Below are 12290 nucleotides of genomic sequence, written 5' to 3'. Positions count from 1 at the left end.
ACAGTTTGGCTATTGTGGACATTGCTGCTATAAACATCGGGGTGCAGGTGTCCCGGCGTTTCATTGCATCTGAATCTTTGGGGTAAATCCCCAACAGTGCAATTGCTGAGTCGTAGGGCAGGTTTATTTTTAACTCTTTGAGGAACCTCCACACAGTTTTCCAGAGTGGCTGCACCATTTCAACATTCCCACCAACAGTGTAAGAGGGTTCCCTTTTCTCTGCATCCTCTCCAACATTTGTGGTTTCCTGCCTTGTTAATTTTCCCCATTCTCACTGGTGTGAGGTGGTATATCATTGTGGTTTTGATTTGTATTGGAAGGAGCCTCGGTGTCCATCGAAAGACAAATGGATAAAGAAGATGTGGTTTATGTATACAATGGGATATTACTCAGCCATTAGAAATGACAAATACCCACCATTTGCTTCAACGAGGATGGAACTGGAGGGTATTATGCTGAGTGAAGTCAGTCAATCGGAGAAGGACAAACAGTGTATGTTCTCATTCATTTGGGGAATATAAACAATAGTGAAAGGGAATATAAGGGAAGGGAGAAGAAATGTGTGGGAAATATCAGAAAGGGAGACAGAACATAAAGACTCCTAACTCTGGGAAACAAACTAGGGGTGGTGGAAGGGGAGGAGGGCGGGGGGTGGGGGGAAATGGGTGACGGGCACTGAGGGGGGCACTTGACGGGATGAGCACTGGGTGTTATTCTGTATGTTGGTAAATTGAACACCAATAAAAAATAAATTTATTTTAAAAAGTTTTAAAAAGAAAGGGAAAAAAAAAAAAGAATATCATCCACAGCAGACTGGATGCTGGGGAAACAATTTTAAAGATGCTCAAAAGATGCTCACCACAGACTGTTTGGGAAGGACTCTCCTAGGAAGCTCCAGTCTGGAGATGCCAGCCCAGGGAGAGGAGGAAGGAAGGACACACGGCTGCCATGCTTCCTGGGGCACCCAGATCCTGGCGCCCCATAGAGGAGCCCTGGCTCTGCAGCATCTCTTAGGGAAGCTGCCTCAAGGGCATGGGATGGAGGCCTGAGGGAGGCCTCTTAGCCAGGCCTTGCCCCATCTTCCTGATGCCTCAAAGTAACTACCCTGTCCCTATTCCCAGGCACCACCACTTCAAAATCGCTTTGCATTTCTTATAGAACCTACCCAGAGGATCCAGCTCTAGGGCCCACGTTCCCTGCACACACAAAAGCTACAGTGATTTGGTTAATTTCTCAATCTCCCTGGGACTAAGTCACCCTGTCATCTCAACTCCTTTCCCTGCCTGGATAGAAATGACTTGCAGAGACTAATAGTGTTACCATCACCGGTACCAAGGCAAAAAAAGTAATTCCTTACTTGGACAGATCACAGTAAAAGATAATATAAGTGACTTTTAGACACGTAAAAACGATCTTCACCTTCACCCCAAAATAGGAGGAATATAAAATAAAATTATTGTAAGATACCATTTTTCACATATCAGATGAACAAAGATGAGAAGTTTCACGATACGCTATGTTGGTGAGCATGTTGGGAAAGAAGCACTTCCAGAAACCACTGGAGAGAGTGAACACTGGAACTCTCTTTTTAAGAGGGAATCCCTTGGTGCATCTGGGTGGCTCCGTCGGCTCAGTGTCTGCCTTCAGCTCGGTCATGATCTCCAGATCATGGGATCGAGCCCCGCATTGGGCTGTCTGCTCAGTGGGGAGTCTGCTTCTCACTCTCCCTCAGTCCCTCCCCTCTTCTCTGTGCTCTCACTCTCTCTCTGTCTCTCTCTCTCTCAAAAACAAAAAAAATCCTTAAGAAAAATTATACAAAAAAAAAAAAAGAATCCCGAAAACGTCAGGTCTCTTTGCTAAGGAGGGGATATTCGGAAAGAAGGGGGAGGTCACTTGCCTCTGTTAATTTCGGGAGCCTTCTCTCCTTAGACAGTCTTGCAAAATGCTGGATGTGAGGGTCTTGCCAGTAGCCAATGCTTACTGCAAACCTGGAAGGGATGAAAGGAGGCAGGTGAGTAGAGGTCAGTAGGTTCAGGTCCATTCTCAGGAACCAGGTCAAGCAGGAAAGTCATCTACCTCAAAAGGCCAACACGTACACATCTGGCCCTCCATTACACATGTCAACAGACTCAGCCATCCGTCTTGCTGCTCACACACACACAGCCCCTCACCCTCCTCACAGCGGCCATTTCCTCCCTCTCTTTATTCATATGGCTAACTGCTTTCCCAGGACCCTAGAGAGCACATAACCTCATCTCATACCTCACCTAGGAGACCTGCCACCACTCATTCACTCCACAGCAAACTCACTGGTGAGAGCCACTCAGGCAACTCTGCTCAACCAGAAGTTCTGTGTCCATAGGAAAGGAGACCGGAACCGTTGTGTAAAACTAACCACTACCTAAGGATTTCCCTCGACTCTGTAGTAGATACCAGTCATTCCACATCCCTCGAGGAGGTCATGGTGGAAAAAACCAGGAACAAATAAACACAACAGCTACAACTGAGAAAGTGTTAGAGTAGCCTACACTCTCTCGCCTACACTGTAACCTGGAAAAGGCTATGGGAGCCTAAACGCTTCCCAGCCTACATACACCAAAAGGAATCAAAATTTTAGTGTTCTGAGGCACGGAGCTGAAGCCTGGTTTACCACTGAAGGTTTACTGGCAACCAGGAGTGGAGCCAGCCTTAGGACAATAGGAAGTAAAGGCAGGAGCCTGGATCCCTAAGGCCATGCCACGCCACTATGGGCCTGGAGTCTACTCTACCCGTCAATGGATATCTGTGAATTAAAACATGTCTTTAGCTATTAAACCTAATAGAAGGGAGCCTGGGTGGCTCAGTCGGTTGAGTGACCACTCTTGGTTTCCCCTCAGGTCATCGCCTCGGGTCCTGGGATCGAGCCACACATAGGTTCCACACTAATCAGGGAGTCTGCGCCAAGAAAAAGAAAGCTGAAAAAAAAAAAAAAAAGAAAAAAAAAAAAGCTGTGTGATTTTGCATTCCCATCAGCAATAAATAAAAGTTCCTGTTCCTGCACATCTTTGCTAGCAGTTGTTTTCACGGTTTGTTGATTTTCATTATTCTGATCATTGTATACTGTTAAATTGTTTCATTTGCAATTCCCTAATGACATATGATGTGGATCATCTTTTTATTTGTGTACATTATTTAGTAAGCGGCCAGTTGAGATCTTATGCCCATTTTTTTTATTGAGTTGTTCATTTTCTTATTTTGAATTTTAAGAATTCTTCACATAATTTCACAGTCCTTTAACAGACATGTCTTTTTTTCTTTTTTTTAAAAAAACTAAGCTCCAGACCCAGCATGAGGGTTGAACTCACAATTCCAAGATCAAGAGTTGCATGTGGTTCTAGGGTACCTGGGTGGCTCAGTCCATTAGTGTTTGTGAGATTGAGTCCAGTGTCAGGTTCCAGGCTGGTCATGAAGCCTGCTTAGGATTTCCTCTCTCCCTCTCCCTCGGGTCTTCCTTCTCAAATATAAATAAATAAATCAATCAATCAATCAATCAATCAATCGCATTCTATTTAGTGAGCCAGCCAGGCACCCTCATTAGATATGTCATTTGCAATTTTTTTCTCATAGCCTCTGTCTTGTCTTCTAATTGTTTGACAGTTTCTTTTGCAGTGTAGAAGTTTGTAATGCTAATGAAGTCCAGCTTTTCATTTATTTCTTTCATGAGTTGTATATTTAGTGTTATATCTAAAAAGTAATCACCAAACCCGAGATCATCTACGTAATCCCCTGTATTACCTACCAGGAGTTTTATAGTTTTATCATTTACAGTTAGGTTTAGAATTCATTTTGAGTTAATTTTCTAAATGGTGTAAAATCTGTATCTTTTTAAAAATTTTTATTTATTTATTCATGAGAGACACGGAGATAGAGAGAGAAGGAGAGACTTAGGTAGAGAGAGAAGCAGGCTCCATGCAGGGAGCCTGATGTGGGACTTGATCCCGGGACTCCAGGACCATGCCCTGGGCCAAAGGCAGGTACTTAACTGCTGTGCCATCCATGGATCTCCTTATTACTTTTTTAGAGTAATCTCTGTACCCAATGTGGGACTCAAACTCATGTCCCTGGATCAGGAGTGGCATGCTCTACTGACTGAGCCAGCCAGGGGACCCTTGCAAGTATTTTAAAGGAAATCTCAGACATTACAACATTTCACCCATAAATAGTTTAGTTTCTAAAAGATGAACAGGTCTTGACAATCTCTATTTAAACCATCATTGAGAAACTATTCCCACTCAATAGAGGCCCTCTCTCCCACAGGAGGGAAGTTTAACTGAGAACATGGGAGCTGCTTTTCACTTGCTCTGAAGGCAATCAGAACTTGCTTAATAACTTCTCAAGATGGCTAAGAGGACTCTCTTGGGTTCCTCTTTGTGGTATTCGATTATGAGAAAAACAGGCAACCCAAATGTATCATAATGAGAGAAGTCCTGGAGGGATGCTAGTTCCCTGTAACAATCAGCAGAGCAATTCATTAATAAAGTGAAACTACCTGATCACCCTCTGTAGTTTTAACAAGGCCCAGAGTGATTCACTCACTAAGAGTTCAGTGACAGTAGTTAATAGATAGCTTTCTGGAAGCCACTAAAAAGCAAAGTAATAATTGTTATCATATTCTAATGTGATTGTAGAAAGCATTCTCCCAGGAGCTAATGTGCCCTTATTTACCTACCAGCTGGTTTTATTTTTTTTAAGATTTTTAATTTTTTTATTGATTCATGAGAACACAGAGAGAGAGAGAGAGAGAGAGAGAGGCAGAGACACAGGCAGAGAGAGAAGCAGGCTCCATGCAGAGAGAGCCCGACACGGGACTCGATCCTGGGTCTCCAGGATCACTCCCTGGGCTGAAGGCAGCGCTAAACCACTGAGCCACCCGGGCTGCCCTACCAGCTGGCTTTAAATTTTTGTTCTTGAATTAAAGTGTAATATGTAAATGGTTTATACCAAAATCATAGGAATTTTGTAATAATTCACTCCCTCAACATTCCTGCTTCATAATGTTTATTTCTAATTAGCATTTGACCATCACATTTCCATAACTGCTAGGATGCAGAGTGACCTAGAAATTTAATATTCCTATTCTATTTTCTTCTCCATTTGATACTTTATTTACTCTTGATGAGGAATTTTCTTTCCTTTTCCTTTGTTGGCATCCATTCTATCTCTTGATCCTCCTCCTGGAGTTATTCTAAAGTAGCTACTGTGTATTCCAACACACATGGCCCTCCCTCATCGTCAAGAAATGTACATTTCTGTGAAAGGTTCTTTTATGGCTGGTTAATACTTCCCATAGTTTATCATTGATAAAAGCCTACCTAACTAACCAAATGTTATTGCAACTAGAATTCCTGGTACATTAAGCTACTGTTTATCACCTGAAATTCTCAAGTTGACACTTAAATTAACCTGCTTCCAAAACTGGTTCTGTCCTTATTTCCATGTGGGGATGTTGGCTCTTTAACCCTTTTAGAAAGCTATCCACTGCGAATGTTCATTCATCTATTCAACATTGGGCAAATATTTAGTGAGCACTTTCTATGAGCCAGACATTGTGTGATGTGCTCGGATTTTACATTCACAAACATTTTGTTTTGTGTTTTGCTTCTAAAAAATGCTGGATTGGGGATAAAGAGGGCATCCTCTAGCCCTCTTTACAGTTTTCAGATAAATAATTTGTATAAATTTATGTCATTTTCCTTTGGTTGGCTGATTGGTGTTTTTTTTTTTTTTAGATTTTATTTATTTATTTATTTATTTATTTATTTATTTATTTATTTATTATTTATTTATTTATTTATTTATTTATTTGAAACACACATACACACAGAGAGAAAGAGGCAGAGGGAAAAACAGGATCCACCCGGGGAGCCCAACATGGGACTAATCAAGGGTATCCAGGATCACACCCTGGGCTGAAGGCAGTGCTAAACTGCTAGGCCACCGGGGCTGCCCAAGCTGATTGGTTTTCCATGGTCAGGTGTCCGACTCTGCCTGATGTTCAGGTCCAAGTTCAGCTCCTGTTAAAATAGAATAGAGGGACACCTGGGTGGCTCAGGTTGTGATCCCGGGATCCAGGATCGAGTCCTGCATGGGGCTCCCTGGGAAGAGCCTGCTCCGCCCTCTGTCTGTGTCTCTCCCTCTCTCTCTCAGTCTGTGTCTTTCATGACTAAAGAAATAAATCTTAAAAAAAAAATAGAATAGAAAAACATACCTCTACTAAAAATATTAATTAAAAAATAGCTGTGATTGAGTTGGCCTAGGCATCTACTTTTTGAGAGTAAACATTAACACCTGCATTTGGAGATCATCTCCAATGTATCGATTCATTGAGTCATTCAGTCATTCACCTTAGATGAACAGACCCACAAAAACATGGCAAATTGATTTTTATGGGCAACTTTATGGTAGATGACATCACATTAAATAAAATTATTTTTTAAAAGGATTTTATTTAGGGATGCCTGGGTCGGTCAGTGGTTTAGGGCTTGCCTTGGCCCAGGGCATGATCCTGGGTTCTTGGGATCGAGACCTGCATCAGGCTCCCTGCATGAAGCCTGCATCTCCCTCTGCCTGTGTCTCTGCCTCTCTCTCTCTCTCTCTCTGTGTGTCTCTCATGAATAAATAAAATATTTTTTAAAAATAAAAAATACAGTATTTATTTATTCATGAGAGACACAGAGACACAGGCAGAGGGACAAGCAGGCCTCCTGCAGGGAGCCCAATGTGGGACTCAATCCCCAGACTGGGATCATGCCCTGAGCCAAAGGCAGATGCTCAACCACTGAGCCACTCAGGTGTCCCAAAATTATTTTAAAATGAATACATTAGTGGCATTCAAATACTCACAATGTTTTGCAACCACCACCTCTATATAGTTCAAAAACATTTTAATCACCCCCAAAGAAAACCCTACATCCATTAGTTAGTTATTCCCCATTCCCTACTCCCCACAATCCTGGCAATCATAAACTTGCTTTTTACACACCTGGGTGGCTCAGTGGTTAAGCGTCTGCCTTCAGCCCAGGGCGTCATCCTGGAGATCCGGGATCGAGTCCCATATCAGGCTCCCTGCATGAAGCCTGCTTCTCCCTCTGCTTCTGCCTGTGTCTCTGCCTCTCTCTCTGTGTGTCTCTCACGAATAAATAAACAACAAATCTTAAAAAAAAAAAGAAAGAAAATCAGTTGATCAGGGGTACCTGGGTGACTAGTCAGTTAAGCATCCAACCATTGACCTCAGCTCAAATCTTGATCTCAGAGTTGTCAGTGCAAGCCCTGCACTGGGCTCCACACTGGGCATGGAGTCTACAAAAAAAATTTCAGTTAACCATAGATATATGGGTTGATTTCTGGAGTCTCAGTTCTATTCTAAATCTATGCTTATGTCAGTACCACATAATTTTGATTACTGTAGATTTGTTGGGTTTTTTTTGAAATGGAGAACTTGAATTTTCCAACTTTGTTCTTTTTTTAACAGTGTTATGGATAATCAAGATCCCTTGCAATCCCATATGAATTTGAGGACTGGCTTCTCTTTTTCTTGCAAATAGACCATTAGAATTTTGATAGGGTTGCACTGAATCTATAGATAGCTTTGGGATATGGCAATATGGCAAACTGCCATATTAACGATGGTAAGTCTTCCAATCCATGAACACAGGGTGCCTTTTGTTTTATTTGTGTTTCCCTTATTTTATCAATGTTTTGTAGTTTTCAGCATAGAAGTCTTTCATCTCTGGTTAAATTTTACTCTTTTGCATATTTTTTGGATGCTATCACAAATGGAATTGTTTTCTTAATTTCCTTCTAATGTTGTTCAGTGCTGGTGTATACAAACAACTAATTTTTGTATATTGATTTGTATCCAGCATCCCTTCTGAATTCATTTAACTTATAATAGCTTCTATGTAGATTCTTTGGGCTTTTCTGTAGATAAGAGCATTATCACCTATGAATAGAGAAAGATTTATTTCTTCCCTTCCAATTTGAATGACTTTTATTATTAATTTAATTTAATTTAATTTAATTTTATTTTATTTATTCATGAGAGACACAGAGGGAGAGTCAGAGACAGAAGCAGGCTCCATGCAGGCAGCACAATGAGGGACTCAATCCCAGGACTCCAGGATCACAACCTTAGCTAAAGGCAGATGCTCAACTGCTGAGCCACCTAGGCATCCCGCTTTTCTTCTTATTCTTGCCTATTTACTTACCATAGAACTGTCTGTAAAATGCTAAGTATTAGCGGTGAAATTAGACATTTTGTTTCTGATTAGGCAGAAAGCTCTTAATCATTTACCATTTAGTATAATGTTGGCTGTGGGGAATTATTATTATTATTATTATTATTATTATTAATAAATGCCCTTTATCATGTCGAGGAAGTTCCCTTCTGTTTCTAGTTTGTTGAGTGTGTTTATCATGTAAATGTGTTGGATTTTGTCAAATGGTTTTGCTGCATCATTTTTTCCCCTTCACTTTATAATGGTGGTATATTACATTAGTTGGTCTTATGTTGGATCATCCTTGCATTCGTGGGATAAATTCCAATTAGTCATGCTATATAATCTTCTTATATGCTGTTGGATTCAGTTTGCTCTCATTTTGTTGAGTATCTTTTGCATCTATATGCATAAGGGATATTTATTGGTATGTAGTTTGATTTTCCTGGGATATCCCTGTCTCTGGCCAATTTATTTTTGACAAAGGTACAAAAACAATTTAGTAGATAAAGGACAATCTTTTCAATGGATGATGTAGAAAGGTTGGACATCCATATGAAAAAAAAAAGAACCTTCATGTAAACGTCACACCTTATGGAAAACTTAACCTTAAATCAGTTACAGTCGTACATGTAAAACATAAAACTCTATAAATTCTAGAACATCATAAGAAATCTTGTGATTTTGGAGTTAAGTAGAGTTGATAGACATGACTTGGAGCACCATCCATAAAAGAAAAAACAAATACATTGGACTCTTAAAACTTTTTACATTTTGGGGCACTGGGGTGGTTCAGTGGCTGACTGCCTTTGGCTCAGGTCATGATCATGTCACACTGGGATCGAGTCCTCATCTGGCTCCCCCCAGGGAGCCTGCTTCTCTTTCTGCCTATATCTTTGCCTCTTTCTGTGTCTCTCATGAATAAATAAATACAGAAAATCTTTTTTTTTTTTTTTTTTTTTTTACATTTCACATGAAAGGCACTGTTAAAAAAATGAGAAGACTGCTTTGAAAAAGACACTGGTAGTTCCTCAGAAAGTTAAACATCTATATGACCCTACAGTTCCAAAACTAGGTATGTATCCAAAAGAAATGAAAACATGTCCACAAAAACCTGCTCACAAATGTTCATAGCAGCACTATTCACAATAGCCTTAAAGTCCATCAGAAATAAAAGGAATGAAGTACAGATGTATGCCATACATGCGTAAACCATGGAAAACGATGCCAATTGAAAGAAACCAGTCAAAAAAGGGCCACATATTATATGAGTCCCTTTACATGGAATTTCAGAGTAAGTAAATCTGTACAGACATAAAGTAGACTGGTTGTTGCCTTGGGTGCAGGTAGGAAGGTTGGGTCAAAATGGCAATAGATATGAAGTTTCTTTTACTGACTATAAAAATGTTCTAAAATTGGTTATGAACATGGATTGCACAACTCTATGAATATACCAAAATCTATCAATTGCACACTTTAAATAGGTGAGTTATATGGGATGGTAAGCTGGTACAGTCACTCTGGGAAACAGTGTGGAGGTTCCTCAAGAGGTGAAAAATAGAGCTACCCTATGACCCAGCAATTGCACTGCTTGGCATTTACCCCAAAGATATAGATGTAGTGAAATGCCAGGACACCTGCACCCCAATGTCAGAGCAGCAATGTCCACAACAGCCAAACTTGATGTCTTCTGACAGATGAATGGATAAAGTTATATATATTTACACAAAAGGACTACTACTCAGCCATCAGAAAGGACGAATACTCACCATTTGCTTTGACCTGGTTGGAACTGGAGGGTATTAGGCTGAGTGAAATAAGTCAGTCGGAGGACAATCATCATATAGGTTCATTATATGCAGAATATAATAAATAGTGAAAGGGACTATAAGGGAAAGGAGGTAAACTTGAGCAGGGAAAAATTAGAGAGGGAGAAAAACCATGAGAGACTCCTTAACTCTGGGAAACAAAAGGTTACAGAAGGGGAGGAGGGTGATGGGATGGAGTGACTGGGTGACAGGCACTAAGGAGTGAACTTGATGAGAGGAGCACTGGGTGTTATAAGTTTGCAAATTGAATTTAATTTTTTTAAAAAAGGAAGAAAAATTTAAATATAAATAGGTGAATTATATCATATGTTAATTATAATAAAATTGTTATAAAGAATAATAATAAAAAGCTATTGATTAGACAGAATGTTTGCAAATCACTATTTGACAAAGAACTTGTACCTAGAATATATAAGTCTCAAAACTGAAAAATAAGTAAACAATTCAACTTTATTTTATTTATTTTTTAAAATATTTTATTTATTTATTCATGAGAGACACAGAGAGAGAGAGAGGCAGAGACGCAGGCAGAGGGAGAAGCAGGCTCCAGGCAGGGACCCTGACTTGGGCCTCAATCCCACGTCTCCAGGATCAGGCCCTGGGCTGAAGGTGGTGCTAAACCGCTGAGCCACCCGGGCTGCCCAACAATTCAGTTTTAAAGTGGGCAAAAGACATAAACAATAATTTCAACACAGAGATATACAGATGTTGAATTAGCAAATCAAGATGTTCAACCTTAGTAGCCATCAGGGAAATGAAATTAAAACTACAATGAGGTATCACTACTTACATTTAAGAATGGCCAAAATGAGAAGTAGTGACAACACCAACTGATAGCAAGAATGTGGAGCAACAAGATCACACACATTGCTGAAGGTCATATAAAGTGATACACTCCAGAAAACAGTTGTGTGGTTTTTTCTAAAACTTCTAAAAAATGCAATTACTGTAAGAACCAGCAACTGGGGGCACCTGGGTGGTTCAGTGGTTGAGCGTGTGATGGTAGCTCAGGTCATGATCCCGGGATCCTGGCATCAAGTCCCACATCAGGCTCCCCACAGGAAGCCTGCTTCCCCCTCTGCCTATGTCTCTGCCTATGTCTCTCTATGTCTCTCACGAATAAATAAACTCTTAAAGAAAAAGAGACCCAGAAATTGTAATCTTGGGCATTTATCCTGGAGAATAAGAAGTTAGCGGCCTAAGGTGATCTCTGAAAACGGTTCGCTATTCACTTGCCCAGAAAACCCTATAAAATCATGCAAATCAAGAGGTTCAAATCTTCAGATTCACTTGAAGAACACAAGTAAAACTGCCCAGGCCATCAAGGATATGCATATCTGAAAAGCCACCAAGGATCTGAAAGATGCCACTTTGCAGAAGCAATATGTGCCATTCCCTCGCTACGATGGTGGAGTTGGTAGGTGTATGCCCAGGCCAAACAGTGGGGCTGGACACAAGGGCCAGTGGCCTAAGAAGAGTACTAAATTTTTACTGCACATCCTTAAAATGCAGAGAGTAATGCTGAACTTAAGTGTTTAGATGTAGATTTCCTGGCCATTGAGCACATCCAGATGAGCAAAGCCCCCAAGATGTGGCATACAACTTAGAGGGCTCATGGCTGAATTAAACCATACATGAGCTCTCCCTGGTGCACTGAGATGATTCTTACTGAAAAAGAGCAGATTGTTTCTAAACCAGAAGAGGAGGTTGCTCAGAAGAAAAAGAGATCCCGGAAGAAACTGAAGACACAAAAACTTATGTCCCGGGAAACAAATTCTACATAAAATAAATGCAAGTAAAAGTTAAAAACAAAACAAAACCAAAAAACCTCACGCAAATATTCATAACAGCTATATTCATATAGCCCCGAACTAGGAACAACCCAGATGTTTTCAATGGGTAAATAAGTAACCTGTGATAAACTATTTAAATTCCATGGAATAATACTCAGCAGTACAAAGGAATGAGCTATCAATACGTGCAAACATGCAACAAGTTGGATGAATCTCCAATGAGTTATGCTGACTAGTGAAAGCCAATCCCCAAAGGCTCCATATTATATGGCTCCATCTATGTGATATTATCTATTATATATTCTATTTTTGAAATGGCTAAATTTTACAAATGGTGAACAAATTGATGGTTACTAGGGGTTAAGGTGGAGGCAGGAGGTAGGTGGGTGTGCTTATAAAAAGGCAACCTGAGG

At 40.4% G+C, this 12290-nt stretch overlaps 1 long non-coding RNA gene across 3 annotated transcripts; it reads right to left on the bottom strand.

Annotated features, from left to right (window-relative positions):
* Nucleotides 1-1894: 1894 nt before the first annotated feature.
* Nucleotides 1895-7084, bottom strand: LOC111096319. 3 transcript variants are annotated; one of them, XR_005360949.1, is made up of 4 exons: nt 7022-7084; nt 5943-6053; nt 2816-2954; nt 1895-1988 (listed from the first exon to the last, which is right to left on the bottom strand). It is a non-coding gene; the product is annotated as an uncharacterized LOC111096319 (long non-coding RNA). The 3 variants fall into 3 exon arrangements; XR_005360947.1 differs by lacking the exon at nt 5943-6053 and adding an exon at nt 3383-3490 and having other exon boundaries at nt 7022-7070; XR_005360948.1 differs by lacking the exon at nt 5943-6053 and having other exon boundaries at nt 7022-7082.
* Nucleotides 7085-12290: the final 5206 nt, after the last annotated feature.

Source organism: Canis lupus, chromosome 6 (assembly GCF_011100685.1).
Source record: "Canis lupus familiaris isolate Mischka breed German Shepherd chromosome 6, alternate assembly UU_Cfam_GSD_1.0, whole genome shotgun sequence".
Taxonomy (NCBI): Eukaryota; Metazoa; Chordata; class Mammalia; order Carnivora; family Canidae; genus Canis; species Canis lupus.
This window is presented reverse-complemented; position numbering and strand designations above follow the sequence as displayed.